This window comes from Molossus molossus, unplaced genomic scaffold (assembly GCF_014108415.1).
Source record: "Molossus molossus isolate mMolMol1 unplaced genomic scaffold, mMolMol1.p scaffold_m16_p_18, whole genome shotgun sequence".
NCBI lineage: Eukaryota > Metazoa > Chordata > Mammalia > Chiroptera > Molossidae > Molossus > Molossus molossus.
The window spans coordinates 63,054,151-63,080,317 of record NW_023425353.1 but is presented as its reverse complement, the minus strand read 5'-3'; the positions used below and the strand labels follow the sequence as shown (position 1 = coordinate 63,080,317).

The 26,167-nt window shown below is 41.2% G+C and overlaps 1 protein-coding gene and 1 pseudogene across 1 annotated transcript in view; one reads left to right on the top strand and one right to left on the bottom strand.

Moving 5' to 3' along the window:
- MAP4 (microtubule associated protein 4) overlaps nucleotides 1-26,167 on the top strand; it is a 163,140-nt gene that overhangs the window by 5,796 nt on the left and 131,177 nt on the right. The window lies entirely within an intron of this gene.
- Nucleotides 21,355-21,476, bottom strand: LOC118633675 (annotated as a pseudogene).

Here is a 26,167-nt window from a genome sequence, read left to right as displayed (position 1 = left end):
ATTCTTTCTATATCATTTGGAATTATTCTGTAAGGAGGATTTGTACCTTTCCTCCCTTTATTCAGTCATTTATATCAGTATGGATTTTCTGAATTTATTTTTCTTTGATTTGTAATCCAATACTATAGTTTGTTGCTGACACTATTCCAGCTTTGGCCATTTGGCATCTATGTTCTTTTGACATGTCCCTTTTGGGGGGGGCACTTTTACTTTTTGGTGTTACAAGATGCTCCAATCTCATTTAAATAAAACAAAAAACAAACAAAAAAACAAGATGCTCCAATCTCATTTTTGTATTTTTTCTACCTCAGCCCTAGAATCAGTCATTTCTCCAAGGAGCTCTGGTTTCTTTTATTGGAGAAAAATAATTTGAAATCAAGATCTGGTTTCTAAATGAACTGGGTGTACCTGTTGCTACTGGGGTATCACAGTTTCTAGGCCCTCTTAGGGGACAGAGCAAGGAAATATATGCATATATACTTATCCAAGTATACAGACATCTCTGTTTATTTCTGTGTGTGTGTGTGGAGAGGGAGAGGGGGAGGGAGAGAGAGTTTCATATTGATCTCTGTCTTTAACCTAGCACCACAGAACTTATTTTAGCATTCCCCTCTTTGCTTTTCTGGAACTTCTTTTTCTGACATTGAGAAATGTGGCTCTTGTTATTTATAATCGATTTACTTAACTGTTCAACCCTAGTATATGAGTAAAGTAGGACAATGCATTAAAAACCTTTTTTTTTTCTTTATTGATTTTGAGAGAGAGAGAGAGGAAGGGAGAGTGAGCGAGAGCTAGAAACATCCATGAAAGAGAACGTCGATTGGCCATCTCCTGCATGCTCCCACTGAGGATCAGGCCCACATCCTGGGCATGTGCCCTGACCAGGAAGATGTATATTCTAAAGAAGGAAAAATGGAAAATTTAGGGGAGTTTGGGGATAGATGATGAGTAGAAGTGGAGAATAGAGACTTTTCAGAAAAAGGTTGCTTCCGTCTGGCTGGTGTGGCTCAGTGGTTGAGCGTCAACCCATGTACCAAGAGGGTGCCGATTCGAATCCCTGTCAGGGTACGTGCCTGGGTTTTAGGCTAGATCCCCCATAGGAGGCATGCCAGTCGTGTTTCTGTTTCTTTCTCCCTCTCTAAAACCAATAAAAAACATATTAAGAAAAAGAAAAGAAATTGTTGCTTTCTATAGTGACTCTTCTCTGAGTTCTATTTTTGTTAAACTGTCTGAAATCCTCAATCAGATATTCATTTTGGGTTAATCCATTTTCCCTTTTAGGTACAGAAAGACACTGGGAGGATTCAAGAAAGCTCAGTCATTTTCTTATAGGTAGACCATATCTTTATTGAGATAATTTTTATTGGGGAGTAATTGTTCCTTTGGTACAGGAAAGTGATTTGACTAGTGATTTCTTTCTTTCTTTTTTTTTAAATTATCCTCACCCAAGGACATTTTTGCATTTATAGAGCCGGAGGGAGAGAGGGAGGAAGAGAAAGAGAGAAACATCGATGTGAGAGAGACATATCAGTTGGTTGCCACCCACACGACCCTAACTAGGGGGAGGGACAAATTGTAACCTAGTTATGTGCCCTTAGTAGGAATCGAACCTGGAACTATCTGGTCCACAGGCCAATGCTCTAACCACTGAGCAAAACCACCCAGGGTTTGACTGGTGATTTCTGAGTTTAGAGAGGATTAAGGAAGGGAGGGAGCAAGGTTAATAAGACTGGCTTACATACTTATTTCCCTTAATATCAGCTCAGATGGTCACTTTTAGGAAGGCTGTGTGACCATTTTCTACCCTAGTCTTGGTTTAGTACTACTCATTGGTATTTTCACCAATGTATATATATATATTTTTTAATCCTCACTCGAGGATATTTTTTCTTCATCTTCAGATAGAGTTGGAGGGAGAGAGAGGGAAACATTGATGTGAGAGGGACACATCAACTGGTTGCCTCCCCTACGACCCCGACCACGTGCCCTTGGCTGGAATGGAACCTGTGATTCATTGGTTCATTGGGCTGACGCTCTACATATAGCTGAGCCAAACCAGCCAACATGCCATTCCATACTTTTTTTTTTTTTTAATTTTAATTTTTTCCCTATTATTGATTTCACAGAGAGAGGAAATGAGAGGGAGAGAGAGAGAGAAACTTTGATGAGAGAGAACATCGATTGTCTGCCTTGTGCATGCCCCCCACTGGGGATTGGGCTCTCAACCTGGGCATGTGTCCTGACTGGGAATTGAACTGGTACCCTCTTGGTGCATGGGTTGATGCTCAACCATTGACCCACACTGGCAGGATGCACCATTCCATATTTAAAAAAAATTAAGATATAATTCACATACAATAGAATTAACAGTTTTAAAGCAAATAACTCATTGTGGTTTTTGGCATATATGCACTGTTTTGCAACCGCCACCACTATCTAATTCCAGAACATTGTCATCATCCCCCAAAGAAATTGCAACCTGTTAGCAGTCACTTCTTTTTTATTTTTAGTCCTCACCTGAGGATATTTTTCTGCTTACTGTCAGATGGAGTGGGGGAGAGAGAGAGACAGAGAGACAGAGAGAAACATCAATGTGATAGAGCCACATCGACTGGTTGCCTCCCTCATGAACAGACCATGGCCAGGAACAAACCACAACCAAGGTACATGCCCTTGACTGGAGTAGAACCAGAGACTCATTTGTCCACAGGCTGACACTCTAACCATTTGAGCCAAACCGGCCAGGGCAGCAGTCACTTCTCATTACTACCACCACCCCACTCCGACTCCTCCAGTTCCTGGAAACAACCACTAATCTGCTTTCTGTCTGTGGATTTGCCTATTCTGAACACATCATTTAAATGGAATCGTACAATATATGGCCTTTTGTATCTGGCTTTTTTCACTTAGAACTATTCAAGGTTCATCCATGTGTATCATGCATGTATCAGTACTTAATTTCTTTTTGTGGTTGAATAATACTCCATTGTAGGGTATACCACATTTTAAAAGATCTTTCATTGGTGGGTTGCTTCCACATTTTAGCTGTTAGGAATAATACTGATAGGAACATTTGTATACAAGTTTTGTGTGGACATTACCCTTGGGTATATACCTAAGAGCGGAATTACTGGGTCATATGGTAACTCTTTTTAATCTTTTGAGGAACTTCTAGACTTTTCCAAAGTGGCCACATTATTTTATATTCCCATTAGCAGTATATGATGGTTCCAGTTTTTCTTTCTTTCTTTTTTTTTTTTAAATCTTTATTGTTAAATGTAGAATGTATTACAGATGTTCCACATTTTTCCTTCATTGACTCCCTCCTCCCCACTCCCGCACCCCCCCCCCCCGCCTTTTCCCACACAATTGTCTGTGCTCATTAGTTATGCACAAAAGTTCTTTGGTTTATTCCCCCCCATCCCCTTTCCCTTTGAAGTTTGTCAGTCTAGCAATGAATTTGTACTTCTTAATCCCTTCACCTTTTTCACCCATTCCCCCAGCCCCCCTCCCATCTGGCAACCAACAAAATGTTCTCTGTATCTATGAGAATGTTTTTGTTCTACCTGTTCATTTTGTTTGTAGATTCCATTGTTGATAGATATGTATTCATTGCCATTTTGTTTGTTCATATATTTTATCTTTTTCTTCAAAAAGACCCTTCATCATTTCATATAATAACGGTTTGGTGGTGATGAACTCCTTTAACTTTTTCTTGTCTGGGAAACTCTATATGGCCATCGATTCTAAATGACAGCTTTGCAGGATAGAGTAATCTTGGTTGTAGGTTCTTGGTTTTCATCACTCTGAATATTTCTTGCCACTCCCTTCTGGTCTGTAAAGTTTCTTTTGAGAAATCAGCTGACAGCTTTATGGGAACTCCCTTGTAGGTAACTAGCCTTTCTCTTGCTGCTTTTAAGATTCTCTCTTTGTCTTGAACCTTTTGCATTTTTTTTTTTTTTTAAGTTTATAACATGGTTTAATAAATATTTTAAGTCCACTGTGGAGACCTACTGATTAGAAAAAAGATTACTTTCATTTTATTTTTTTTATTTTTATGAATTTTTATTTATTTTTTTGTTACAAATATTTTACCTTTTTACCCCATTGGCACCCCCCACCTTACCCCCCCTCCACCCTGTCCCCGGCTTAGTTGTCCATGTCCATTGGTCATGCACACATGCATATAAGTTCTGTGGTTTATCTCTCCCCCCCCCCCCATCCGCTTTTCTGAGGGATGTCAGTCTGTGCCCTACTTCCATGTGTCTGGGTCTACTGTATTCCTCAGACTGTTATGTTCATTATATTCCGTATATAAGTGAGATCATGTGGTATTTGTCTTTTTCTGCTTGGCTTCTTTCACTTAGGATAATACTTTCCAGGTCCCTCCATGTCGTCTCAAAGCATAAGAGATCTTTTTTTCTTACCGCTGCATAGTACTCCATTGTGTATATGTACCACAGCTTTTTTATCCATTCGTCTACTGGTGGACACTTGGGCTGTTTCCAGATCTTAGCTATTGTAAATAGTGCTGCTATGAACATGGGGGTACATATATTCTTCCTGATTGGTGTTTCAGGCTTCTTAGGGTATATTCCCAGCAGTGGGATCACTGGGTCAAATGGAAGTTCAATTTTTAATTTTTTGAGGTAGCACCATATTGTTTTCCATAGCGGCTGCACCAGTCTGCATTCCCACCAGCAGTGTATTAGAGTCCCCTTTTCTCCACACCCTCGCCAACATTTGTTGTTTGATGATTTGTTGATGGCGGCCATTCTGACAGGTGTGAGATGATACCTCATTGTTGTTTTAATTTGCATTTCTCTGATGATTAGTGATGTTGAGCATTTCTTCATATGTCTCTTGGCCATTTGTATGTCCTGTTTGGAGAGGTGTCTATTCAGCTCCTCTGCCCATTTTTTAATTGGGTTCTTTGTCTTCCTTTTGTGGAGTTGTATGAGCACTCTATATATATTGGAAATTAACCCCTTATCTGATACATCATTGGCAATGATGTTCTCCCATACAGTGGGTTGCCTTTCCATTTTGATGATTGTTTCTTTTGCTGTGCAGAAGCGAACCTTTTGCATTTTGATGATGATGTGTCTTGGTGTGGGCCTCTTGGGGTTCATCTTATTTGAGACTCTCTGTGCTTTCTGGTATGTCTGTTTCCTTCACCAAGTTAGGAAAGTTTTCTGCCATTATTGTTTCAAACAGGTTTTCGATTTCTTGTTCTCTCTCTTCTTCTGGCTCCCCCAAGATGCGAATGTTGGCACGCTAGAAGTTGTCCCAGAGGCTCCTTACACTATCCTCATTTTGTTGGATTCATTTTTCTTTTTGCTGTTCTGATTGGGCGTTTTTTGCTTCCTTATATTCCAAATTGATGGTTTGCTTCTTGGATTTACGTACTCTACTATTGAATCTGTGTAAATTATTCTTTATTTCAGTTAATGCCTCCTTCAATTCTGACTGTGCATCCATCATTTCTGACTGGTCCTTTTTTATGCTCTTGAGGCCCTCACTGAGTTCATTGAGCATCCTTATAAGCAGTATTTTGAACTCAGCATCTGTTAGGTTGCTTATCTCTATTTTGCTTAGTTCTCTTCTTGGGGTTTTGTTCTATTCTTTCATTTGGGACCTGTTTCTTTGTCTCCTCATTTTGGCTGCCTCCCTGTGTTTGTTTCTGTGTATTACTTAAGGAGAGGTATGAGGCTAGCTGAGACCAGATGCTGCGCGTTTGAAAGAATTTAGGAAAAACCTGAAGCAGGATCCAAGACAGGCCAATCCTATGGTTAAGCAAGTGGCAACAGCTTGGGTGGGCCTGAAAGTTGGGTGGGGCGGGGCCTCAGGGAGTCACCAGGGCGGGTCTACCAGTGTGAGCCTGGTTGCTGGGGTCCCAGATATGGCGGCTGTCTGCCGCCCCAGGGAAGGGCTCAACAAAGGAACAAAGGCCTCTGACAGCACATCTGTCCCGGAGAAAGCCCCCTCTCCAGCCCTCACTCCAGTGCCAAACAGCTCAGTTCTTCCCTGTATGTCTCTGGTGCCCCTGGAGCTGCCTCTCCTCCAAGCTTAGAGGGAGAGAGTCTGATAAGTCCGCGCGTGGGCCCTTGAAGGAGCTGCCTGGGGCTCCAGCTGCCTCAGCCTCCCTGAGCCTCAGTTCGTGCTGGTTTTTCCAGCCAGAAGTTATGGGGATTCTCTTCCTGGCACTGGAACCCTGAGTGGGGCTCCTGGTGTGGGACGGGGACCCCTCAGTTCTCAGGAAGGACCTTCCCAGCCGAGGTGTCCTCCTGATTTTTATCCGCCACATGTGGGTGTGGGACCAGCCTGTCTCTCTGCTGCCCCTGTGCCCCTGCGCCTCTGCCCCTCCGCCCCTCCTACCAGTCTGGATGTGGCTGCTTTAATTTCGTAGTTGTAGGACTTCATTCAGCTTGATTTCAGGCAGTTTTGAATGATGGTTGTTCTGTAGTTTAGTTGTAACTTTGATGTGGTTGTGGGAGGACGCGATATCATATTTACTTATGCCGCCATCTTGACTGGAAGTCGGTTCCAGTTTTTCTTAAAAATTTTTTATTTATTCCTTGGCCGGGTGTGGGTCAGTGGATTGAGCTTCGTCCTATGGACTGAGGGGTCTCAGTTCTATTCCCAGTTGGTGCACTTACCTGGGTTGTGCGCTCGATCCCCAGTGGGGGGTGTGCAGGAGGCAGCTGATCAATGTTTCTCACGTTGATGTTTCTATCTTGCTCTTCCTTCCTTCTCTCTCTATTTTATTTTATTTATTTTTATCCTCATCCGAGGACATTTTTGCATTTATCTTCAGATAGAGCAGGAGGGAGAGAGGGAGGAAGAGAAAGAGAAAGATTGATGTGAGAGAGAGACATTAAGTGGCTGCCACCCACACAATCCCAACTGGGGCTGGGGGCAAACTGCAAATCGAGGTACATGCCCTCAGCGGGAAGGAACCCTGGGTTTCTTTGATCTGTGGGCTGATGCTCCAACCACTGAGCCAAACTGGCCAGGACTTGCTCTCTCTATTGAAAAAAAATTTGTTGTTTATTGCTTTTTAGAGAGAGAGAAAGGGAGAGGGAGAGACAGGTAGAAACTTCGATGAGAGAGAACATCGATTGGCTGCCTCCTGCATGCCCCTATTGGGGATCGGGCCCATAACCTGGGCATGTTCCCTGATTGGGAATCGAACTAGTGACCTCTTGATGCATGGGTCGACGCTCAACCACTGAGCCACATCAGCCAGGCTAGCGCGCGCGCGCGCTCTCTCTCTCTCTCTGAAATATAATCAGCCCAGCTGGTCTGGCTCAGTGGTTGACCGTCAACCCATGCACCAAGAGGTCGCCAGTTTGATTCCTGGTCAGGGCACATGCTCAGGTTGTGGGCTCGATCCCCCGTGGGGGCATGCAAGAAGCGGCCAATCGATGTTCTCTCTCATCGATGTTTTTACCGCTCTCTCCCCCCTCCTCTCTCTCTAAAATTAATAAAGAAAAGAAAAAAAAAATCAATGAAACCTATTTAGAAAAAAAAAAAGCATCCCATTCATCAAAAAGAGGAAGAGTAGAGAATTCAAAGTCCCCTGCCCCCTTTTTTTTAAATCCTCACTTGAGGATATTTTTCCATTTGTTTTTATTTTAACTTTTAATTTTTTTGAAAATTAACTTTTAGAAAATTATATTTTATTGATTTTTTTTTTTTTTTTTAAGAGAAAGGAAGGGAGAGAGAGAAACATTAATGTAAGAGAGAAGTATTGATCAGCTGCCTCCTGCAAGCCCCCCACTGGGGATCATGGTCTGAGTCCACATCCCAGGCATATGCCCTGAATTGAACCAGGACCTCTCAGTCTGTGAAATAAAGCCTAATCCACCTGTGGGCTGGGCTTCCATTGATTTTTAGACAGAGTAGAAGGGTGAGGGAGTGAGTGAGAGAGGAACATTGATGTGAGAGAGACACATTGACTGGTTGCCTCCGGGAGGACTCCGACTGGGGTGGGGATTGAAACCTGCAACCCAGGTAAGTGTCTTTGACTGGAATCAAACCCACAGCTCTTTGGTCCACCGACTGACGCTCTAACTGCTGAGCAAAACAGGCCAGGGCCCAGTTCCCTATTTTTAAGTATTACAGTAGGAGTGATGTGAGAATTTCTTATGCTTGTTTATTTTATTAAATAAATTGTAATCTGTGTATACTTGAACTTTTTACATAAAAGGAATTCGTATTTAGGAAGTGATATTACAAATATAATTTTTTCTTATGACTTGTCATTATTTTGTTCAGCAAATATGATAGTCTGTAATATAGAATCATATCCTTCACATTTGTTAAAGTGTGTAGGTTTTAATCCCTAAGTTCCTCACATGGCTGTGATTTTGAGCACTTGCTTTGTAGTACTTCTGCTTCTGTACTTGATTCTGTGGGGATAGGGTTATCTTTATTTCTCTTTTCTATTTTTTCCTTCTAAATTGCTGTGGCTTAGGAAACCAGATTATTAGAATTGAATTTAATATAGGCAGGTTTTGAGTTTTTGTTTTTTTTTTTTAATTTACAGGTTTTGGCTGATCTGAGGCAAGCTTGTATTGGGTGTTTCATGTATTATTTCATTCAGTCCTTATAATAACTTGTCTATGTAGACATTTTCCTTATCTACAAGATAGGGCAAAAGTTCACATGGAAAAGAATACAGTAATTAATTAATAATACAAGAATAAACTCTGTGTTTTCACGTACTCACAACTTTTGCTACATCCTCTTAAAATTGGTGATTATAGAGGTCAGGGAAGGTAAGGGCCCAGGTTTGCAGAGCCAATAAAAAGATAGATTCAGCCCTGGCCGGTTTGGCTCAGAGGTTGGAGTATCGGCCTGTGGACCAGAGAGTCCTGGGTTCGGTTTTCACTAGGGGCACATACCAAAAAAAAAAAAGGATAGATTCAGCCTTGGCTGGTTTAGCTCAGTGGTTAGAGCGTCGGCCCACAGACCAATGAATCGTGGGTTCAATTTTGGTCAAGGGCATGTGCCTCAGTTGTGGTTCGTCCCTGGCCCTGGATGGGGTTATGTGGGAGGCAACCAATTGATGTGTCTCTCTCACATTGATGTTTCTCTTTTTCTCTCTCTTTCCCTCTCTGCCTCTCTCTCCCTTCCTCTCTAGCTGGACAACAACAACAAAATAGAATAAAAAGATAGATTTAAATCTAGATCTGACCATAAAGTGTGTGTTCTTTGCACAGTGCCATGCAAAGTCTGGTAATTCCTTTCAGCTTTTACTTGGTTTTTAAATACTAATTGTTGCCAAATATATGATGATACTTGAACTCTGTGTGGTTAGGAGGCACAGCATCCAAAATAAATGTATGACATTGTAATACAAAGTAGGCAAAGGCTTGGTCCATTATCTTGTGGCTTTCATATGTTGCTGTAATGGGAGAGTGTCAGTGCTTCATGATCAGGTTACAGCTCCAGGAGCAGCTCTATTTTAATTTTAGAGTTAATATTATCTGCCATTTTCTTGCTCTTATCTTTTTCTTTTCTCTTTCATTGTTTTCTTTTAGCTCTTGTACTTTCCTTTCTCTCTGTTTTTAACAAACAGGGAAACCAGAGCTATGTTGTTGAAGAACCAGCATTTTTTTTGGTTAATCTTCAACGAGGATATTTTTTACATGGATTTTTCTTCTTCTTCTTCTTCTTTTTTTATCCTCACCCGAGGATACTTTCCCATATTTTGTTCAGATAGAGTGGGAGGGGGGGGGGAGAGAGAGAGAGAGAGAGAAACATCGATGTGAAAGGGACACATCGAGTGGTTGCCACCGCACGACCCAACCAGGGCCGGGGACAAACTGCAACCGAGGTACGTGCCCTTAGTGGGAACCGAACCCCGTCTCTCTGGACTGCAGGCCGACGCTCTAACCGCTGAGCCAAACCGGCCAGGGCTACATTGATTTTTAAAGTGAAAGGGAGGGAGGGGGCAGAGAGAGAGAGAGATGGATGTGAGAGAGACACAACAATTGCCTCCTGCATGCATCCCATTTGGAGATGGGGATTAAACCTGCAACCCAGGTCTGTGCCCTTGACTGGGAATCGAACCCACAACTGTTTGGTCCACACTCTAACCATTTAGACACACCGACTAGGGCAGCGTTTTTTCCAAATACCTAATATTTATGTAACTAACGCTTTCACTAGGAGTACTTATTTTTTTTAAATCCTCACCCGAGGATATTTTTCCATTTATCTTCAGATAGAGAAGGAGGGAGGGAGGGAGAGAGGTAGAGAGAGAGAGAGAAACATTGATGTGAGAGAGAGACATTGATTGGTTGCCACCCTCACCACCCCAACCGGGGTCAGGGACAAACTGCAATCGAGGTACATGTCCTTGGCTGGAATCGAACCTGGGACTCTGGTTCGTGGGCTGACACTAACCACTGAGCAGAACCGGCCAGGGCAGGAGTACTTATTTGTTAACATGTTTGAGAGAGACCACCATTCCAAATGTAATTTTATTCAGAAAGTAAATACAGTGAAAATGGCACTGAGAAAATAACAAAATGAACAGACATTGAAATACTGAACTATTTACAAGGAATCAGGGTTATGTGTTGTGTATTGTCATTGTGTCTGTTTGTAGTAAGATCAGTTTCCTTTTTCAAGTTAAGCTTAATTCTTCCTTTTTGGACTGTTATTTATGTTTCCTCAGTTCATGAAATTCATTTGATCTTTTAAAATGGTAGCTATCTTCTAACTCCTCATAAGTTAAATAAGTTGGGCCAGGCCACCTCATCCCATGAATTGTTTCCTCACCCTATTTGGTCTTTGACACCCTGCTCTGAGCCACCACGACTCCCTCCAATCCCAAAACAAAGACTCTGACTTTGCTCTGTCCTACCTAATGGCTTTAGACTGAATTTTGGAAGGGTTTAGGGGTCTGATTTGATTTTTAGGGGGATAATTCTGGTGACCATATGGAGAACTGGGTGAGAGACTGTGTCAGAGAGCTCTGTTAGGCTGCTGCAGCGTCCAGGCGAGGGAAAGGGTTTGAACCAAGACAAGTGGGAATCAATAAGGAAAATCAAGCCCTCTACAGTCATGATGATGATATGGTTAATTATAGAGGTTATCATTACTGAACACTTACTCTGTGGAGGATTTAACTCTCATAACAACTGCATGATTATAGGTCTTAACATTTATATTTTGTAGATGAGGAAATTATGTCATGGAGAGATTGCATAATTTGCCCCATTTGGACAAATTTGGCTAGCTGGACAGGGGAAAAGCCAGCCAGAATGGGCAGGCAGGCAGTCTGATTCTAGGATCTGTATTCTTGATCATTATGCTAGTTTTGGAGTTTATTTTTCTAATCATTAGAGCTACCCTGTAAAGTAGTGTGCATCACTTGATGGTCACCAGTCATCTACATCAAGGGTCCATATATATACTCTGTGGTTAAATTAGTCTGAAGGACTTTCTAAAATTGCCAACATTCTGTGATTTTATATAGAGTCTTTGCTGTGCGTGGTTCTGCATACATAAATTTCTCTTACAGTGATTTAGTTAAATGACACTGTCCCCTAATAGCACATTCATAATTAATTAATTAATTAATTAATTAAATTATTATGTTAAAATTTACACAATATATTAGCTGTGACTGGTCTCTGCACATCAGTTGCTCAGTTCTTCAGCTTCTAGTGGTGCACTCCTGCCTTTTCTTGCAGAAGTTTGTATACGCATCTAACAGCAAAGCATTTTTTACCCCAGTAAGCTTTGCTTTTTAATACAATATTGTGAAAAGAAATAATATCCGCCTTCTTAGAATAACAAGAAAGGAAACATCCTTGAGGCTGATATTGAGGACACCTCATAGGAAAGAAGATTTTAGTTTCATGTATCTGGTGTTTTCAGTGTCTTTCTCTGATAGCTGTTTTATTGAGATATTATTCAATATTGTACAATTCACCCATTCAAATTGTAGAATTCAGTGGTTTTTAGTATATCTTCTCAATATGTGTAACCATTACCACAGTCAGTTTTAGAACGTTTCTATCACTCTCAAAATAAACTCCATACTCTAACCATCACCCCCTAATCTTTTCACTTCTCTCTTCTCCAGCCATTGGCAATCACCAATCTTTCTATCTCTAAAGATTTGCCTGTTCTGGACATTTTGTGTAAATGGAATAATACAATATGTGGTCTTTTGTGACTTTTTTTTTTTTGCCACTTAGCATGTTTCCAAGGTTCTTTAATCTTGTAGCTTGTATTAGTTCTTTATTCCTTTTTATGGAGACATAGTATTCTATTGTATGGATATGCCACATTTTGTTTATTCATTTATCTGTTGATGGACATTTGGATTGTTTGTACTTTTTGCTGTTATGAATAATGTTGCTATGAACATTTGTGTGCAAGTTTTTGTGTGGACATCCGTTTTCATTTCTCTTGGCTATATGTCTAGGACTGGAATTACTGGGTCATATGGTAACTCTGTATGTAACCTATTGAGGAACTGCCATACTGTTTCCAAAAGTGCCACTTTACATTCCCATTAGTGATATGTGAGGGTTCCAATTTCGCCACATCTTCTCTAACAATTGTTATTATCTGTCCTTCTGATTATAGTAATTCTGGTGGGTTTGAAATAGTATCTCATTGTGGTTTTGACTTTTCATTTTCCTGATGACTAATCTGGTTATTGACTGTTTATATCGTCTTTGGAAAAATATCTGTTCAGACCATTTGCCCATTCTTATATTAGGCTGTTTTGTCTTTCTATTATTGAGTTGTAATTTTTAATATATTCTAGGTACAAGTTCCTTATCAGATATATGATTTGTAAATATTTTCTCCCATTCTTTGTGTTGTCCTTTCAGTTTCTTTCTTTTCTTTTTTTAAAATATGTTTGTATTGATTTTTTAGAGAGAGAGAGAAAGGGAGAGAGCGAGAGAGAGAGAAATATCCATGTGAGAGAGAAACATAGATTGGCTGCTTCTCCTGCATGCCCCCTACTGGGGATGGAGCCCGAAACCTGAGCATGTGCCCTGGCCGGGGATTGAACCGGGAACTCTCAGTCCATGGGACGACGCTCAATCCACTGAGCCACACTGGCTAGGGGTCTTTTCAGTTTCTTAAAAAAAATTTTTTTTCTTTATTGATTTGAGAGAGAGAGGAAGGGAGAGGGATAGAAACATGGATAAGAGAGAACATTGATGGGCTGCCTCCTGCATTCCTCCCACTGGGGATTTGGCCCACAACTTAGGCATGTGCCCTGAACCAGGAAAAGGACTGGCAAACTCTTGGTGCATGGGTCGATGCTCAACCACTGAGCCATACCGGCCGGCTCTTTTCTGTTTCTTAATGGTGTTCTTTGAAGCAGAAAAGTTTTAAGTTTTGATGAAGTCTGTTTTATTATTATTATTTTTTATCCTCACCCGAGGACATTTTTCCATTTTTTGTTCAGATAGAGTGGGAGGGAGAGAGAGGAAGAGGGAGAAAGAGAGACATCGACATGAAAGGGACACATCGAGTGGTTGCCACCCACATGACCCAACCAGGGCCGGGGACTAACTGCAACCGAGGTATGTGCCCTTAGCGGCAACTGAACCCGGGTCTCTCTGGACTGCAGGCTGACGCTCTAACCGCTGAGCCAAACTGGTCAGGGCAATGATGAAGTCCATTTTATCTACTTTTTCATTTGGTGCCATATTTAAGAAACCATTGCCAAATCCAAGGTCATAAAGATTTATTCCTGTATTTTTCTCTAAGAGTTTTATACTTTTAGTGGTTACATAGGCCTTTATTCCATTTTGAGTTAATTTTTATATATGGTGTGAGTAGGGGATCCAATTTCATTTATTTCGTGAGTGAATAATCCTAGCTGTCCCAACACCATTTGTTGAAAAGACTTTTTCCCTATTGAATTGTATTTGGCACCTTTGTCGACAATTGACTGTAAATATGAAGATTTATTTTTGAATTTTCCATTCTGTTCCATTGATCTTTATGCCTGTACTTATACTAATACCACATTATCTTGGTTACTATAGCTTGTAATATGTTTTGAAATTGCGAAGTGTGAACCCTCCAATTTCAGGATTTTTTTGCCTGTTCCAGCTGCTTTGAATTTCCACATGAATTTTAGAATTAGCTTGTCAGTATCTGCAAAGAAGCCAGCTAGGATTTTGATAGGATTGCATTGAATCTATAGTTGCATTTGGGGAGTATTACCGTCTTAAAAATGTTAAATCTTCATACCCATGAACATGGGATGTCTTTCCATTTGTTTAAATCTTTTCTTTCACCCATGTTTTAAATTTTTCAGAGTATAAAATTTGTACTTCTTTTGTTAAATTTATTTATTAAAAAATTTTTTTTTCTTTATTGACTTTAGAGAGAGAGGAAGGGAGAGGGAGAGAGAGAGAGAAACATCGACGAGAGAGAGAACATTGATTGGCTGCCTCCTGCATGCCCCCTCTACGTATTTTTTTTGATGCTTTTGTAACTGGAATTGTTTTCTTAATTTCATTTTTAGCTTGTTCATTGCAAATGTTTGGTGCTCTTTTAATATTGACTTTGTTGAAATTAAAACTTTAGAATCAAGGATCTTCTTACTGGCTTATAATTATAAGAAATGGAGGCTTGTATTGTAGGGTACTCTTACAAAGCTTTATTTCAGCATTGGCTTTCAAGCAGTTTGTGGTCAGACTTTGAGCTATTAGCAATCACTTTTTAGGCCACTTGCACACTTTAGGAGTTCCAGACTGGTGACTGCATATGCCACTTGTATGGTCAATGTGACTGGTTTTCAAAAGCCCTTTCAGTTATAAAGCAAAGGACTTGGCAACAAAAATGCCTTTCATTCATATCATTCTTTTGTTTTCTTGGTGGGAAGAGCCAGAACAGTGTAGTTAAGGGGAACAGTTAGATTTTCATGGTTTACCAAGTTGCATTAGAGGAAGTCTATAAAAGGACTGTTGAGCCAGCTTTGAGATAAAAAACCAACCTATTAATGAGGGAGGAACCTCTTGAAAATACTTTGGTTAACCTGTAGTTTACTATAAGAAGAGTTTAAGCCCTTACTTTTGAGATTAAATCTTAAATCATGTAGGTATTTTTCTGGTAAGTATAGTTTTATCATTTACATCAAAACCAGTTGAACTACGTTTAAATGCAGATTCCTGGGCCCCTACCCAGACTTATCAAACCACATTCTGGGAATAGAACTCTGTAATATATTTTAATCCTCACCCGAGGATATGTTTTTTGTTTTGTTTTGTTTTGTTTTTAATTTTAGAGAGGAAGGGGAGAGAGAGAAAGAGAAACATCAGTGGCGAGAGAAACATGGATCAGTTAACTGCTTCCCATATGTGCCTCGACTGGGGCTCGAACCTGTAACCTAGGTATGTGCCCTTACTAGTAAATGAACCTGCAATTTTTTTGGTGTACAGGTCGACACTCCAACCATCTGAGCTACCTGGCTGGGCTATAATGTATTTTAAACCACCTTCCCAGGGGACTTCCACACGAAATTTTGAAAACAGCTTTCAGTTTTGTACCTAATTCTCTTAAGAGGTGATTTTTACCAGAATTGAAAATTTCAAATTGTAGGTTACAGGCAACCCTTAAAAAAAGAAGGAACATTCTCGGCCAGTGTGGCTCAGTGGTTAAGCATTGACCCATGCACCAAGAGGTCGCTGGTTCGATTCCCAGTCAGAGCACATGCCCAGGTTGTGGGCCAAATCCCCAGTGGGGAGCATGCAGAAGGCGGCCAGTTGATATTCTCTCTCATTGATGTTTCTCTCTCTCTCTCCCTTCTCCTCTCTTTAAAATCAATAAAGAAAAAAAAAAAAAAAGGAACAGAAGATATCAATACATTTTACAAAGTAAGGATTGGTATTGATATATCAAATTTATTTTTCATTTATATATGTATGTGTATGTAAGTAAATGTGTGTGCATATGGATCATTATATAAAATGAATTTTATCTCCATGGATTATGATCAAAAGAGAAAAATTAAAGACCTCAAGTAGAAAAATGTGCAACATATTTTACTTTACATTATTTTGTATCTACCATGTTTCTGGAACTGGAATAGGTGCTGATGAACTCCCAAAGATCACTGAAAATCCTTGCTCTGGAGCTTGTGGTTTATAAAGGGTAATAGGCACATACATAGTAGTTTGTCAGTGGTGTACTAGAAGTCCTGAAGGCTTTCATAGAGATGGAGATAGTTGAGGTGGGTCTTGAAAAGGTGGAATAGAAAAGTAGCATTTTACTTATTAAGTGAGAAGGAATTATTTTAGGATTGAAAAGAAAGAATTTACATAAATTATTTCTGATTCAGGGTACTGATAATTCTTTTTTTTTTTTTAATCCTCATCCAAGGACATTTTTGCTTTTATCTTCAGGCAGAGCAGGAGGGAGAGAGGGAGGGAGAGAGAGAGAGAGAGAGAGAAAGAGAGAGAAACATTGATGTGAGAGAGACACATCGAATGGTCACCACCCACACGACCCCAACTGGGGCCGGGGACAACTGCATCTAAGGTACATGCCCTTAGCAGGAATCAAGCCCGGGACCCTCCAGTCCGTGTCTGACGCTCTAACTGCTGAGCCAAACTGGCCAGGGCCACTCATTCTTTTTTTTTTTTATCCTCACTTGAGGACATTTTTTCATTCAGATAGAGTGGGAGGGAGGGAGGGAGGGAGGGAGAGAGAGAGAGAGAGAGAGAGAGAGAGAGAGAGAGAAACATCGATGTGAAAGGGACACATCAAGTAGTTTCCACCTGCACTACCCAACCAGGGGACCACTCATTCATTTTTTTTTTAAATCCTCACCTGAGGACATTCTTCCATTTTTTTGTTCTGATAGTGTGTGGGGGAGAGAGAGAGAGAAACATTGACATGAAAGCAACACATCGAGTGGCCGCCACCCGCGTGACCAACCAGGACCAGGGCAAACAGCAACCGAGGTACGTGTCCTTAGTGGGAACCGAATCCGGGTCTCTGGACCACAGGCCGATGCTCTAACCTCTGAGCCAAACCGGCCAGGGCCACTCATTCATTTTTTGATGATGATTCCCTCCCCCCTCCCGCCACTGCCACCACCGCCACCACCACCACCACCACTCTTACACTCATTCTGATCTAGCTCCTGAGGGCAGGGGATCACTTCAGCGGTGAGATGAAGGGAGCTTCTAGAGCTTTTGTAATAGCTTTTCCTCTTCCTGGGACACTCTTTCTTTACTTTCCTCAGAACTTTGTGTACTAGAGTTTACTTCTTTCCTTTCAGATGTATTGGGGTTTATTCAGAGTCCAAGACAGGGTGGGGAGGTCAGTTGAGATCTGGGGAAAGGTTTATGCATTTCAGAGGGGCAAACTCTACCTTTTTTTTTTTTTTTTTTTTTAACATATCTTTATTGTTGAATGTATTACAGATGTCCCTCTCTTTTCCCCTGTTGAACCCCTCCTTCTGCCCCCACCCCCTCCTATCTTCTCCACACTATTGTTTGTGTCCATTGGTTATGCATATATGCGTAGAAGTTCTTTGGTTTATCTCTTCCTGCCACTCCTCCCCCCATCTCTCTGAAGTCTGTCAGTCCAACAACCAATTTGTACTTCTTAATCGCTTCATCTTTTTCACCCATTCCCCTAAATCCCCTCCCATCTGGCAACCAACAAAAAGTTCACTGTATATATGAATCTGTTTCTGTTCTGTTTGTTCATTTTGTTGGTAGATTCAATTGTTGATAGATATATATTTATTGCCATTTTATTGTTCATATTTTTGTTGTTCTTCAAGAAGACCCTTCAACATTTCATACAACACTGGTTTGGTGGTGATGAACTCCTTTAGCTTTTTCTTGATTGGGAAACTATATGTCCAGTGATTCTAAATGATAGCTTTGCAGGGTAGAGTAATCTTGGTTGTAGGTTCTTGCTTTTCATCACTGAATATTTCTTGCTCTTCTGACCTGCAAAGTTTCTTTTGAGAAATCGGTTCCCTTGTAGGTGACTAACTGCTTTTCTCTTGCTGCTTTTAAGATTTTCTCTTTGTCTTTAACCTTTTGCATTTTGATTATGATGTATCTTGCTGGGGTTCACCTTGTTTGGGACTCTCTGTGGTTCCTGGAATTGTATGTCTGTTTCCTTAACCAAGTTAAGGAAGTATTCTGTCATTTTTTTCAAATAGGTTTTCACTTTCTTGCTTTCTCTCCTCCTTCTGGCACTTCCATAATGCAATTGTTGGTATACTTGAAGTTGTTCAAGAGGCTCCTTACACTATCCTCATTTTTTTGGTTTCTTTTTTTCTTTTTGCTGTTCTGATTGGGTGTTTTTTGCTTCTTTATATCCCAAACTGATGGTTTGCTTCTTGACTTTACATACTCTACTGTTGATTCCCTACAAATTATTCTTTTTTTTTTTTAATCCTCACCCGGAGGACATTTTTTGATGTTTTGTTCAGGTAGAGTGAGAGGGAGGGAGGGAGGGAGGGAGGGAGGGAGGGGGAGAGAGAGAGAGAGAGAGAGAGAGAGAGAGAGAGAAACATGGATGTGAAAGGCACACATTGAGTGGTTGCCACCTGCACGACCCAACCAGGGCCGGGGACAAACTGCAACTGAGGTACGTGCCCTTAGCGGGAACCGAACCCGGGTCTCTCTGGACTGCAGACCGACACTCTAACCGCTGAGCCCAACCAGCCAGGACTGATTTCCTATAAATTATTCTTTATTTCAATTGGTGCCTCCTTCATTCCTGACTGTGCATCCTTTATTTCTGACTGGTCTTTTTGTTATGCTCTTGAGGCCCTTACTAAATTCATTGAGCATCCTTACAACCAGTGTTTTGAGCTCTGCATCTGTTAGATTGCTTATCTCCATTTTCTTTAGTTCTTTTCCTGAAGTTTTGTTCTGTTCTTGCATTTGGGACATGTTTCTCTGTCTCCTCATTTTGGCTGCTTCCCTTTGTTTGTTTATATGTATTAGGTAGAGTTGCTATATCTTCCAGGCTTTATAGGCTGGCCTATTGTAGTAGGTGTCGTGTAGGGACCAGTGGCACAGCCTCCATGGTCACCCCAGGTGGGCCCTTGCGGTGCACCCCTAGTGTGGACTGTACACCCTTTTGTTGTAATTGAGTCTTGATTGCTGTTGGCATGTCAGTGGGAGGGATTTACTCAGGCTGATCAGCTGCAATGACTGGCTGTGCCCACCACCACTGACCTCTGACTACCTTGGAGGACCAGCTGTGCAGGGGCCTACCACACAGAGCAAAACTTTATTCAGCAGGGCTCTGGTACCCACTGAGTCTACTACTTGAGTGTGTTGCTTGTGGAGGTGGTTGGGTGGTGGTGCTTCGATGTGGTCTGAAGCTGTCCACTGGGTGTGCTGGCTCTGGAGCAAGGTCAGCCACTGCCTGAGTTGTACCCAGGGCCACCAGGCATAAACTACAAAGCGGTCTGCAGATGACTGCTTCTTGTGTTGGGCTTGGAGGTGCCCAGCAAAGCCAAGCTGTGAACGAAGGCTGGCTGCTCCTGGTGAGAGGTATGGGGCTTGCTGAGACCAGATGTCACTCTTGTTGAGAGAATTTAGGAAAATCCGAATTTAGGAAAATCTGAAGCAGGAGCCAATACAGGCCAATCCTAAGGTAAATCCACTGGAAACAGCTTGGGTGGGCCTGAAAGTTGGGTGGGGTAGGGCCTCAGGGCAGAGCTCACAGTATGAGCCAGGTTGCTGGAGTCCCAGATATGGTGCCCCTCTGCTGGCTAGGTAGGGAAATGCTCACCAAAGGAACAAAGGCCTCTCTGCCAGTAAGTCTGTCTGGGAAAAAGCTGCCCTACAGCTCTTGCCCCAATGCCAAACAACTCAGTTCTTCCTCTATGGCTCTGATGCCTTTCAGGCTGCCTCCCCCATGCTGGAGCCTGGAGGTAAGAGTCCCAGTAAATCCATGCTCAGACCCTGTAAAAGGAAGTGCCTGGGGCTCCAGCAGCGTCAGCCTCCCTCAACCTCAGTTCCTGCTGGTTTTTACAGCCAGAAGTTTTGGGGACTTCTCTTCCTGGCACTGGAACCCTGAGCTGGGGGCCTGGTGTGGGACGGGGACCCCTCACTCCTCAGGGAGGACCTTCACAGCCGATGTGTCCCTCCTGTTTTTTATCCACCACGTGTGGGTGTGGGACGAGTCTGTCTGAGTCTCCGCCCCTTCTACCAGTCTCTATGTGGCTTCTTTAATTTTGTAGTTGTGGGACTTCCATTCAGCTTGATTTCAGGCCGTTTTGAATGATGGTTTTTCTGTAATTTAGTTGTAATTTTGATGTTGTGGTATGAGGAAGTGAGTACTGCATTTACCTATGCTGCCATCTTGACTAGAAGTCTTTCTTTTTTTTAAAAAAATCCTCATCTGAAGATACGTTTATTGACTTTTAGAGAGAGAAAGGGTAAGAGAGAGAGAGAGAGACAGAAACATCCATCAGTTGCCTACCGTGTGTGCCCAGACCTGGAATCGAACCTGCAAACTTTTGTCGTTTGGGACAGAGCTCCAACCAACTGATCTGTTCTAGGCCAGTATTCTAACTCTAGTCTTTATCTTTCACTCAGCTTTGTAAATCATCTTGTTGTTTTCTCTTACTTTAGGACAACATTCACCTTTGGAATGTCAGAGAGCTGGTCCATAAACCAGAAGAGATTGTTAGCTTTGTTCCTTATCTTTACTGTAGATCCTTTGCTTGCTCTTTACATCAGGCACCTTTAGCCAGTGGATTCTCAGATGCATTCTTACACACCCAGATTTAGGATGATTCACTCTAAATAGTGCCCTTGATCTATTTTGTGTTTCCTGAGTGTTTTAGACCAAAGACGGATCTGCTTGGGCAAGGGTCTGGAGGTAGGTACCCTGTGTCAGAGCATATGGCCATGGCTCCATACCTGACAGTATGCCTGCTTGAAGTCAAGCAGAGAGAAGGCACATCCATGTGTTTTGAGTACTCAGATATATAGTATATGATGAATAACATTTTTTTAAAGAATTAAATAGGAATGGTAAAGTTAATAGGAGATGAATGCTAATGGATGACAGTTTTATTTCTTCACTAGATATTGAAAGAGATTGCTTTTGTGGGGTGAGGTCAGTAGTGGTCTTGGTGAGGGGAGCTAACTGGTTACCAACCTTCAGGATCTAGGTTATAATCTTTAACTTTAGATACTGACTTTTCAAATGAGACTGACTTAGAGTGATTAGAGTGCCACCTTTTCCTGTTGTTTTCCTTCCTCCCACCCCAACCCATCTTGGCGTATTCTGTCTAAATGGGAAAGATGATGGGTGAGCATGGATTTAGAACAAGGGAATATAGTTTGGGACTATTTCATCTAAGCTCTAGGAGAGCCAGACATATATCTTCCCCCCAGCAGAGAACACTTTTTCTTTGCTTCAATTAGCAATAATCGCGCCTCGGATAAACCTCATTGGCTACGATACTGCCACTGCGCAAAGCTTGAGAACACTTTTTAGTGACTAGATTGCTTATGTTTCCCAGATAATTGGAAAATAGTGCAGTAATACTAAGATTTTGTTTTTCTTTTCTTTTTTTTAATCCTCACCCAAGGACATTTTTCCTTTTTCGTTCTGGTAGAGTGGGAGGGAGAGACAGGAACAGAGAGAGAGAGAGAGAGAGAGAAACATCGATGTGAAAGGAACACATCGAGTGGCCGCCACCCGCACGACCAGGGCCGGGGACAAACTGCAACCGAGGTACGCGCCCTTAGCAGGAACCGAACCCGGGCCTCTCGGGACCGCAGGTCGACGCTCTAACCGCTGAGCCAAACTGGCCAGGGCAGATTTTGTTTTTCTAAAAACTCATTTCCCTACATCCATTTTTTTTTTTATACTCCCCATATAGAACATCTAATGTCATAGAGCAAGAAAAGTCCTTACATTTGCCTGTATAAGTAGCCTACTCATTTTCCTATTTCCACTACTCTCTACCTCTCAGTGTTGATGTCTTTTTATCTGTTTTAGGGGCTGGGAGTTGGGCTGTGGGGATGTAGGTGGAGGTGGTGAGAAAGAGTGTTTATATTGCCTCTGACTTTTCAGTATATTTAATGATCTTTTAGTTCTGCCTAAAGCTTGCTGTAAAAATAATTGTAAATTATTTAACCTCTAAGTGCTTTAGTGTCCTCATTTTAAATGGGAATAATATACTTACATACTAGGATTGTTCAACATATTAATCAAATTAATATGTGTAAAGTCATGAGTATCTAAAATATAAGCATTTAGTGTTGAGGTGATGTGACACAGGAGAGGAATTTTCGTTTTTTCCTGCAAATCAGACCCGACAGAGTTTCAATATTGGGACTAGAATATGAAGCTTAAAGTTTTACAATGAAAATATTGTTACAATGATTTTTTTACTGGCATTAAATAATTCTGAAAGTCTTTCTTTTTATTCCCTTGTAGTGAGATACCAAAGAAAGGGGAACATTCTGTAGAATAAGTAATTTTTAGAAATGGTAAATATATGAACTGTTTTTCCCCTATTATTATTTTTCCTCTTTGTTGCCCAAGTAGTAAAAATAGATCTGGTTTCCTAGGTTATCACATCGTGTAACAAAAAGCTTTTTGATAAAGTTTGCTGTTGAATCAGTAGGATGAGATCATTCCTTCCTAAGTAGTTTGTAATGTCAAAGTATTTGTTGAAACAAAAGCCTGCTGGGTAGGCTAACCACACAATAAGCCTGACTGTGATTATGTTTAGGGCAGGAGTGTGGGTTTTCTGTGTGGTAGAATATCACTGATATGTAGAAGAAGGTGAAAGGTACTTGGCACAATACCTGTGCACTCTGGCTGGCCACGTGCAGAACGAGATTAGAATGATAAGGGGGTTCAGGATACACTTAAGGTTGAAACCTGGGTTTAGGCCTTCATTAAGATGTGATGAATTAATTGAAAACAACTCTTCTATATTTGGATTAGTGCATCTCTAATTAAAAATGCAAAAGATGCCCTGGCTGGTTTGGCTCAGCAGTTATAGTGTTGGCCTGCAGACCAAAGAGTCAGGGGTTCATTTCTGGTCAAAGGCACGTTCCTTGGCATGGTTCGATCTCTGGCTCTTCTCAGGGTTGTGTGGGAGGCAACCAGTTGATGTGTGTGTCTCACATAAGTGTTTCCCTCCTTTCCTCCCTCCCATTCTATCTGAAAATCAATAGAAAAATATCCTCAGGTGAGGATTATAAAAAAAATATAAGACATTTTGAAACTTTAACCAAGGCTTCAACTTCATATCATGGATATTGACTAGTGAGTGGCACAATGCAAGAATTGATAGTTAAATAGGAGACAAAAATCTATATCAGGTAGGCATGGCATTTAAAATAAGGATAGCCCTAGCCGGTTTACTCAGTGGTTAGAGCGTTGGCCTGTGGTCCAGAAAGACCCCGGTTTGGTTCCCGCTAAGGGCATGTGCCTCGGTTGCAGTTTGTCCCCGGCCCTGGTTGGGTTGTGCGGGTAGCAACCACTCGATGTGTCCCTTTCATGTCGATGTTTCTCTCTCTTTTCCTCTCTCTCCCTCCTGTTCTATCTGAACAAAGAATGGAAAAGTGTCCTCCGGTAAGGATAAAAAAAAAAAATAGTAAAATAAGGATAGATATTTGGTGCTATTTCTGATAGGTGGATATGGCTGGACTTATCTTGGTGGTCCCTGAGAAAACGAAAGCATTCTACCGAGTATAGGAAATGGTCAGAATTATAATACCCCTTATCTTTTACTTGCTTCCTGCTTTGGAATATAAGACTGAGTGGAAATCCTGGTTCTAGTTGAGATTTAAGGATGACCTTGAATAAGTATCTTTGTTAATGCCCTTAGCCCTTTTCTCACTTATAAAATCAGGACTTTGGATGTAGATTCCCTTTTTATAGTCTTGTGATTCAGTTGTAAATATTAGATACATAGTGCTAAGTTGTTTTGTTTCTCTGAACATAGGTAGTTCCTTGTTAAAGTTGTTCACTGTTGCCCTGGCTGGTTTGGCTCAATAGTTAGAGCATTGACCTGCGGACCAATGAGTCTCAAGTTTGATTCCGGTCAAGGGCATGTACCTCGGTTGCGATTCGTCCCTGGCCCTGGTTGGGGTCTTGTGGGAGGCAACCACTCGATGTGTCCCTTTCACGTTGATGTTTCTTTCTCTCCCTCCCTCCCACTTTATTTGAACAAAAAAAAAAAAGGAAAAATATCCTTGGGTGAGGATTAAAAAATAAACAAATAAAAAAGAGTTGGTCACTGTTGACTGTGAATCAATACATTAAGTTAGTTTTCCAGAGTACCAGTGGTAGGGCTTTGATTTGAGGCTTTAGTGGAGAGCCGGTTAGTGGCCGGTTAGTGTTCAATGATTAGAGACTTGGAAGGTATTCTTATTACACTTTCCTCCAAACTTATTAAGTCTCTTCAGGGAATTGTATATAGTGCGAGAGTACAGTTTAGGTCTTAGATCAGATTTAAGTTGGAGGTGAATACTGGTTGTTACTAGAATGTTAAAGGAGGGTATCATACACTATCCATTTCTTTAGGTCTGTTTCTGAATACCTGTCTTGGGGGAAATAGGGAAAATATTGTGAGCGATTGATATTTTCTGTGTTTCAGAATTTTTTTTTCTTTTTTTTAAATTTTTTTCTTCATTGATTTTTTTTAACATTTGGAATTTTAATATAGAAAATAAAGGCTGTTAACACAGTGCTAGTTTTCAAAGAAAAATTCTTTTCTTCCCAGGTGGAGTTTCTTTCTTTTTTTTTAATTAATTAATTTATTTTTGTTACAGATGTTTCTCCTTTTTCCCCACTGATTCTTCTCCTTCTCCCTCCCCACTCTGTCCCCGGCTTTATTGTCCATGTCCATTGTTCATGCATACATGCATATAAGTTCTGTGGTTTATCTCTCCCCCACCACCCCCTCTTCTGGGGATTGTCAGTCTGTACCCCACTTCCATGTCTCTGGGACTACCCCATTCCTCAGACTGTTATGTTCATTATATTCCACAATAAGTGAGATCATATGATACTTGTCTTTCTCTGTTTGGCTTGTTTCGCTTAGGATAATTGTATGGGAGAGCATAATTGCCAATGATATATTAGATAAGGGGTTAATTTCCAATATATATAGAGTGCTCATACAACTCAACAAAAGGAAGACAAAGAACCCAATTAAAAAATAGGCAGAGGAACTAAATAGACACCTTTCCAAACAGGACATACAAATGGCTAAGAGACATATGAAGAAATGCTCAACATCAGTAATCATCAGAGAGATGCAAATTAAAACAACAATGAGATATCACCTCACACCTGTCAGAATGGCCACCATCAACAAATCATTAAACAAGTGTTAGTGAAGGTGTCGAGAAAAGGCAACTCTAGTACACTGCTGGTGGGATGCAGTCTGGTGCAGCCACTATGGAAAACAATGTGGTGTTACCTCAAAAAATTAAAAATTGAACTGCCATTTGACCCAGTGATCCCACTTCTAGGAATATACCCTATGAAGCCTGAAACACCAATCAGAAAGAATATATGTACCCTCATGTTCATAGCAGCACTATTTACAATAGCTAAGATCTGGAACAGCCCAAATGTCCATCAGTAGATGAATGGATAAAAAAGCAGTGGTACGTATACACAATGGAGTACTATGCAGCTGTAAGAAAGAAAGATCTCTTATCCTTTGAGGCAACATGGAGGGACCTGGAAAGTATTATCTTAATTGATTTTAGAGAGAGAGGAAGGGGGGGAGAGAGAGAGACATCAATGAGAGAGAACATCGATTGGCCCCCTCCTGCATATCCCCCACAGGGATTTGGTCCACAATCTGGGCATGTGACCTGACGGAGAATCAAACTGGCGACCTCTTGGTGCATGGGTCGACACTCAACCATTGAGCCACACCGGTCGGGCTGTTTCAGAAATTTCTGTAAATATGACTCAGGGTCATGATTTCTGATGCTTAAACAACATAAAATACTGAAATGGCACTTAGCCATTCAAGTGCCTGATCACTGCCATAGAGCTAACTCTCTGACTACTTTAGAAGTGTGCACTCTCACCATGTTAGAAATAAAGACGATTTATAATTTATTGCATCAATTTTTTACATAAATATGTCTATATAAGATTTTTTCCAGCCCTGGCCAGTTTGGCTCAG